General features: G+C 45.1%; 1 pseudogene; it reads right to left on the bottom strand.

The window, feature by feature from the left end:
• Window positions 1-311: 311 nt before the first annotated feature.
• On the bottom strand, window positions 312-8079 carry LOC127619483 (phosphatidylserine synthase 1-like; annotated as a pseudogene).
• Window positions 8080-8605: the final 526 nt, after the last annotated feature.

The following is an 8605-nucleotide window of genomic DNA, read 5'->3' as shown; positions in this document are numbered from 1 at the left end:
TGCATAGGCGAAATCAGGACCCCCCTAAAATATAATAAAAATATGTGTATTGTAAATAATATAATGATATATTCTTAAAATAATTGTTTAAGAAATAAAATACAAATGCAAACAGGGCAACAACAAAAAACCCCTTGGTGTCCCCTTCAAAAATTGATTTTGAGAATTGTTATGTTTATTGTCCCGCCCCCAACATTTTGATGAAATTTTCGCCCCTGAATACATGCATTCATGTAAACAGCTATTTCTAAACAAAGACACACAATGCTTCATCCCATCAAAGAGATGAATGTCTAAGCATTTAACGTCATTTAAGAGGCACTCTGGGACAAATCAGAAAGTAAGTTACCTTTGGCAGTTTCAGTAATGTGACCATATGGGTCAGTGGAGGTGTTATCATAGTCTTTAATGCTCTGTGAAAGGTATGAGATTAATCAGTTTATCAGTTACCTAGTAGACCAAGAAGGCAAATTAAGATTCACACTAAAATGCTCAATAATATCATAATGTCATCATCAATGCTTAATAACACATCTGTAAAGAAACAAGGCATTACAATTTCACACTGACTGTGCTTTCAGTTAGAGATTTTTGTGATGCAAAACTGTGAGTGACTGCTTGACAGCACAGTTTCATACTCTTTGAGTTGAAGTCTCCACTTTAATTGAGGTTCTCAGTATAACTCTTCATGTGTCATGCTATGGTAATAATAGATCACTGATTGGTTACAGTAGTTTACCTTCAGTCTTTTCCCATAGTTCTGCTCAAACCAAACCATCCCAAATAGACAGGGAAAAGTGATGAAATCCTGACAAGATGACAATAGAAAGTGAGACAAAGTGTGTTTGAGAGGGAGAAAGACACCACATTATAATTTATATATAAAAGGAAAAATGCAAATAGTTAGTGTGAAGTACAGATGTATAAATTGACATAAAAATTGTAATGTGATTTTACAAATAGCAAAAAAGCATAAAAACGAAATAAATATACATTTTCTTTGAAAACACGTTTAAGGTAAAATTTTAAATGTTGAATATTTAAAAGACCAATAACATTTTTAAAATTACAAATATTTTACTGCAAACACTCACCAAACATATAAGCCACAGGACCTGTGTTTTAGAGAACAAGTCTTGTCCAAATTTGATACAAGCTAGGGCTTCCAGGAAAGCAAAAACCCTATAAGAAGGAAAACAATCATAAACTCATACAATCAGATATTTATATTAATAAAGAACTAAGATTTCATAACATAAGTCTGTACAAAACTATGCAAAAAACAAAACAAAAAATGTATCATTACAATCTAAAATGAAAACCTGCATACTTTTTGTTTCAGACACAATGGGAACTCTATAGTTATTTTAGATTTTAGGACTCATACACTAATACAAAAGTGAGGTTTGTTAACTCTGGTCACCAGACTGAGTTGGAGTAATTTGGCAGTCCTAAAGCTTCGTTCAAGCCAAGAGAAAATGCATCCATTGTTTAGAATCGGATGGAAAAAGGGAGATTGTCTGGAAAACAGGACAACACTAAACATGCCAAATCTAACCATAAGACATGGGATACTTCATATGCCATTGTCTGAACCCTGGATTTAGGATGGACCACACCGAACCTCACTGAAATTACCAGCCAGGTTGAACTGCGTTTCACATCCCTGATCTCTGCCTGCATCACCTCGGTCTATTGATGGACTACAATCTTGAAATGCAGTGCATAGACTAACAATTGTCAACAAAACCCTTCATCAGCCAATTAACAAGGACAATTGCATCTATGTGAACTTCTGCAGTTAATCCAGGATGGACTTCAAAGACATTGGTCATTAATATTACAGTTCAAACAAAATCAATGTTTAAATACTGACCCTTAACACTTACTTAGTTTAATAATTTTAAACCATGACTTTAACTATACAGAAGTAATATTTACATTATATTCATGATGTTAGCCAGAGGGGAACTGGATCACATTTTATCTAATTACACAATGATGATTCATCGACATTATAGACATTAGTTTTATCGTCTGTTAATGCCTGATCTTTTGTAAAGCTGCTTTGAAACTATGTGTGTTGTGAAAGGCACTATACAAATAAAATTTACTTGACTCAAAACAGCTGATTTTGGCAAAACCATCAGTGGTGAGTTGAGGTCAAAAGTTTAAAATTAAATCGGCTTTACTGAGAGCTTGAGCTGTGTGACATGCCCAACAAAAGACATCACTAAAAGGTTATGAATTAGAAGAATAATTCACCCAAAAATTAAACATTTCTCTCATGCCATCCCAGATGTGACTTTTTTTTTTCTTATGCAGAACCCAAAAGAAGGTTTTTAGAAGAATATCTCAGCTCTGTAGGTCCATACAATTCAAATGAATGTGACTAAAACTTTGAAGCTCCGATAATCACATAAAGGCAGCATAAAAGTAATCCAAATTACTCCAGTGGTTTAATCCATGTCTTCTGAAGCGATCTATTTGGTTTTGGGTGAGAACAAAGCAAAATGTAACTAATTTTTCACTGTACATCGTGCCATTGCAGTCTTTAGTAACGATCATGATTTCAATCTCGATTACACTTCCTAGTGCTTGACATGTGCAGAACTCTAGATGGCGCTGGGAAGTGTAAGCAGGCTTGAAATCATGACCACAAAGGAGACTGCTGATGTCAAGATTTACAGTTTAAAAAAAAAAAAAAAAAGTTACACTTTGATCTGTTCTCACCCAAAACTGACTGGATCACTTCAGAACCAATGTGGTTATTTTTGTTCACCATTCACGTGCATTGTATGGACCTGAGATTTTCTTTTTAAAAATCATTTGTGTTCTGCAGAAGAAAGTCATACACATCTGAGATAGCATGAGAGTAAATTATGCGATCATTTTAACACTTGAAGAAAGATTAAAACTAATTTAAATTAAAATTGTGATGAGAAATCCTTTTTAGGGAGGTATTACACTGCAAATTAAAATCCGATATACTCACCCAAACACCCAACACTGTGTTCCAACTCTTTTGCACTGGGTGTCTGTGAGATATGCGAAGTACTTCCTGAATCCAAAAAATAAGTCATATGAGTAATTTAACACCTCTGGCATTAAACATAATTACAGTGGGTTTGATTATGCAAAATCGTCATAATCAAAATGAGTCTAGTTTATTTACAATGAATTATACAGCTGATTGAATCAAAAGATGGCACAATTGTGTTTATATTTAAGGATCATCACTGTGCAATCAATGTAAATAAATTAATAATAAGCACTTTAAATAATATAACTGGATTATGAAAAATTGTCTCTCTGTCCTGCCCTTCCAGAAAAAGCTTTTTTTTTTTTTAGGTACATTGGCTTTAAAGAGATAATTATTCTAATTTCTAGAGAATAATATTGAAGCCGACGTAAAAACTCGGTGTTCATTTATGAGTGTAAACCAAAAATCTGTTGCGTATGGTGAAATCAATAAAAAATCTTGACCTGCTGCCAATCCAAAGAAACTCTCATTTTGAGGGATTATGGCACACTAAATAAGGTAAATGGATATTACCTCACTGTGGGGGCAGTGATGATCCCAATTAATAAGATCCGACACCAGCTGAGAGGATGAGATGCCTGGAACACAAAGATGTGCTTCAGGAAGAATGTGTTCAACTTGGTGAGCTGTTGAGAGGGCGGCAGAACATGTCATAAAACACGAATAGGCAAATGGTGGCTATTTGATTTGTTTAACATTTTTGGTCACTACAAAATTGCCATACATCCATTACATAGATTTGATGACTATTATTATGTGTAACGAATGAGGCAGCGAGGAGACGCGGATCCAAATGCAGACTTTTATTAAAAAGGTAAACAGGCAAAACACAAAGGAAAAACCCTCGATGGGGAAACAAACATAAACGAGTAAACTCGGGCAGGAGAAACATTCCAGGCTTGACAACATACAACGACAGACAAGGAGAAAACAAGAAGCAGGGCTTAAATACACAGGGAGTGATGACTAAATTGGACACAGGTGAGAACAATGAACAAAATGGCAGTGATGATGACAGGTGGATACTGGGAAGTGTAATTCTTTAACAATAGACTAGTGAGACACAGGGCAGACAACAGAGGAACGTGACATAGCCCCCCTCAAAGGAGCGGCTTCCAGACGCTCCTCAGAAAAAAGAAAAAAGGAAATACTCCAAACAAAAAATCATCCAAGGAGAGAGGGTGGGGGGGCACACAGACAGACCAAGGGAGCACAAGGGGCAAACCGACAAATCAAGGGAGCACAAGGGGCAAACCGACAAATCAAGGGGGCACAAGGGGGCAGACAGGCAGTCCAAGGGGGCACAGAGGGCAGGCAGGAAGTCCAAGGGGGCACAAAGGGCAGGCAGGAAGTCCAAGGGGGCACAAAGGGCAGGCAGAATGTCCAAGGGGGCACAGAGGGCAGGCAGGGAGTCCAAGGGGGGCACAAGGGGCAGGAGGCCTGGGAGGAGGCCACAGGACAGGGGTCGGGTCAGGAGGTCTGGGAGGAGGCCACAGGACAGGGACTGTGTCAGGGGGCCCGGGAGGAGGCCACAGGACAGGGGCCGGGTCAGGAGGCCTGGGAGGAGGCCACAGGTCAGGAACAGGGTCAGGGGCCCTGGGAGGAGGCCACAAGATAGGGGCCGGGTCAGGAGGCTCGGGAGGCTCTGGGAGCCGAGCCGTAGGAGGCTCGAGAGGCGGAGCTCTAGAAAGCTCTGGATTCTCTGGGAGCAGTGCCGTAGGAGGCTCAGGAGGCTCTGGAGGCGGAGCCGTAGGAGGCTCTGGAGGCGGAGCCCTAGAAAGCTCTGGAGGCTCTGGGAGCAGAGCCGTAGGAGGCTCGGGAGGCGGAGCCGTAGGAGGCTCGGGAGGCGGAGCCGTAGGAGGCTCGGGAGGCTCAGGAGGCGAGCCGTAGGAGGCTCGGAGGCTCAGGAGGCGGAGCCGTAGGAGGCTCGGGAGGCTCAGAGGCCTCAGGGGGTGGAGCCGTGGGAGGCTCAGGAGGCAGAACCAAGGGAGGAGGAACCATGGAAAGCTCGGGAGGCTCAGGGGGCGGAGCCGTGGGAGGCTCAGGAGGCAGAGCAGAGGGAGGCTCGAGAGGCGGAGCTGAGGGAGGCTCGAGAGGCGGAGCTGAGGGAGGCTCGAGAGGCGGAGCTGAGGGAGGCTCTGGAGGCGGAGCTGAGGGAGGCTCTGGAGGCTCAGAGGCCTCAGGGGGCGGAGCCGTGGGAGGCTCAGGAGGCAGAGCCAAGGGAGGAGGAACCATGGAAAGCTCGGGAGGCTCAGGGGGCGGAGCCGCGGGAGGCTCAGGAGGCAGAGCAGAGGGAGGCTCGAGAGGCGGAGCCCTGGGAATCTCGGGAGGAGGAGCCCTGGCAGACTTGAGAGACTTGAGAGATGGAGCCCTGGGAGGCAGAGTCCTAGGAGGCTTGGGAGGAGGAGCCCTTGGTGGCTCGGGAGACTTGAGAGGCGGAGCACTGGAAGGCTCGAGAGGTTTGAGAGGTGAAGCTCTGAAAAGCTTGGAAGGCGGAGCTCTGGAAAGCTCGGGAGGCGGAGCTCTGGAAGCTCGGGAGGCGGAGCTCTGGAAAGCTCGGGAGGCTGGAGCTCTGGGAAGCTCGGAAGGTGGAGCTCTGAAAGCTCGGAAGCGAGCTCTGGAAGCTCGGAAGGCGAGCTCTGGAAGCTCGAAGCTCGGAAGGCAGAGCTCTGGAAAGCTCGAAGCTCGGAAGGCAGAGCTCTGGAAAGCTCGAAGCTCGGAAGGCAGAGCTCTGGAAGCTCGAAGCTCGAAGGCAGAGCTCTGAAGCTGAAGCTCGGAAGGCAGAGCTCTGGAAAGCTCGAAGCTCGGAAGGCAGAGCTCTGAAGCTCGAAGCTCGGAAGGCAGAGCTCTGGAAAGCTCGGGAAGCTCGGAAGGCAGAGCTCTGGAAAGCTCGGGAAGCTCGGAAGGCAGAGCTCTGGAAAGCTCAGGAAGGAGGAGCCCTGGGAGGCTCGAGGGGTGCTGGCTCTTGGACGGTCATGGCTACTGGCGCTGGCTCTTGGACGGTCATGGCTACTGGCACTGGGACGGACAAGACCACAGGTGCTGGCTCAGGGACGGTCGAGGCTACAGGCGCTGGCTCAGGGACGGTCGAGGCTACAGGCGCTGGCTCACTGACGTCGGAGGCGACAGGCGCTGGCTCACTGACGTCGGAGGCGACAGGTACTGGCTGGATGATCGTGGTATGCGTTAGCTTGGGTTCGCTGACCGGGGCAGGCGAGGGCTCTGGCTCGCAGACCGGGGCAGGCGAGGGCTCTGGCTCGCAGACCGGGGCAGGCGAGGGCTCTGGCTCGCAGACCGGGGCAGGCGAGGGCTCTGGCTCGCAGACCGGGGCAGGCGAGGGCTCTGGCTTGCTGGCCGTGGAAGGCGTGGAGTAGCGAGCAGAAGCTTCTGCCCTCCTCCTCCTCCTTCGGGCTGACAAGGTTGAGTGCGCTGGCGCAGGAGCAGAGGAAGCTGGGCACACCGGCTCTGGAGCGGACCAAGCTGGCAGCGTGGAGGTGTTGATTCCCGTGGAGAGCACACCCGGGATCGAGAGGGGAGGTTCGTCAGCTGCGAACGTCGACAAGATTAAATCGACGTACTCCCGCCACGTGTAACCCTCGATTCCGGGCGACTCTTGCCACCGGCGCGTAGGCAGGCCGACTCGGTACGTCGCTTTCAGCGCTTCCTCACTCCATCTGCCAATGCTGGTCACGGCGACAAAAAAGTAAGTGTATTCGCGGATCGACAGATCCGCTTGGGCCAGCTCATTGAAAAAAGTCGCTAGATCCATTGTTTGGTCTGTCGTTCTGTAACGAATGAGGCAGCGAGGAGACGCGGATCCAAATGCAGACTTTTATTAAAAAGGTAAACAGGCAAAACACAAAGGAAAAACCCTCGATGGGGAAACAAACATAAACGAGTAAACTCGGGCAGGAGAAACATTCCAGGCTTGACAACATACAACGACAGACAAGGAGAAAACAAGAAGCAGGGCTTAAATACACAGGGAGTGATGACTAAATTGGACACAGGTGAGAACAATGAACAAAATGGCAGTGATGATGACAGGTGGATACTGGGAAGTGTAGTTCTTTAACAATAGACTAGTGAGACACAGGGCAGACAACAGAGGAACGTGACATTATGAAAGAAAATCATATTAATAATATTTACATTTACATTTATTCATTTGGCAGACGCTTTTATCCAAAGCGACTTACAAAAGAGGAAGAACATCAGCGAATCATCTTAGGGAGACAGTGGTACAAAAAGTGCCATATTACAAAGTTTCACTATCATCAGAATAGTATACAAAACAGATTTTGCAACAAGAAATGTAAATAGTGTTTTTTTTTGGTTTTTTTTAGTGAACGGTTAAGTGCTTTTGGAAAAGATGTGTTTTTAGCCTTTTTTGAAGATAGAGAGTGAGTTAGCTTCCCGGATTGAGTTGGGAAGGTCATTCCACCACCGTGGTATGATGAAACTGAAAGTCCGGGAAAGTCTTTTGGTGCCTCTTTGTTTTGGTACGACAAGGCGACGTTCCTTAGCCGACCGCAGGCTTCTGGTGGGAACGTAACTCTGCATAAATGTTTTTAGGTATGCTGGAGCAGACCCAGTGACTGTTTTATATGCCAGCATCAGGGCCTTGAATTTAATACGTGCATGAACCGGCAGCCAGTGGAGAGAGACAAAGAGTGGTGTAACATGTGCTCTCTTAGGTTCATTAAAGACCAGACGTGCTGCTGCATTCTCTAATATAATAATATAGATTAAGTATGTCCACATTTTTGAGACAGTACATAATTAGAAAAGTCGCATCACACACCTGCCATATAATCATGAAGAGATAGATGCCAGCCACTATCTGGAAGGAGGATTTGGGGTTAAACCAACGTACATACGTCCAGCTAGCTGGAGTGAACTGCATAACAGCACGTTTCAGCTTGCCTGTGGTGGTGTGGATATCCCTGCACATATAAAATGCACAACTACCAGCACTCTGCAAAGTTAGGCAGGTGGTGCATAAAGAACAACAGAATGAGCGAGAGAGTGAGAGAGAGAGAGAGAGAGTAAAAATGAGAGAAAGAAAAGAGAAAGCATTAAAGAGATCCCTCAAAAATGAAACTTTTATTATAATTTACTCATTCTCATGTTGTTCAAACCTGTATGATTTTCTTTCTTCTGTGGAACACAAATGTTAGGCAGAATGTTAGGGACCGATAGCCTCAGTCATCATTCACATTCATTGCATCTTTTTTCCATTAAATGAAAGTGAATGGTGACTGAGGGCATTTTCCAAATGGCATTTTTGCTCCCTTGAAGGGCAATTCAAGAAGGGGACGTCACTCAAAAAGTCGTTCAAAAGTAAGAAAGTTTATTTTTTCACAAAGGGCCCTTTCACAAGAATTTTAGTGAAGGGTGCATTTAAACTGTAATGCCATGCTCTCTTTAGAGAGCCCACATCAAGAACTTTGTAGGGCATTGGGACTTTCGTTTGGAATTCGTCCTGAGACTGAACATTCAGCTAAAATTTCCTTCAAAGTCAAATCGAACCAGTAAAAGATGACAAAGTTTTCTTTTTTG

This window comes from Xyrauchen texanus, chromosome 26 (genome assembly GCF_025860055.1).
Source record: "Xyrauchen texanus isolate HMW12.3.18 chromosome 26, RBS_HiC_50CHRs, whole genome shotgun sequence".
Lineage (NCBI taxonomy): Eukaryota > Metazoa > Chordata > Actinopteri > Cypriniformes > Catostomidae > Xyrauchen > Xyrauchen texanus.
The sequence above is the reverse complement of the archived record's forward strand: the minus strand, read 5'-3'. Positions and strand labels throughout refer to the sequence as shown.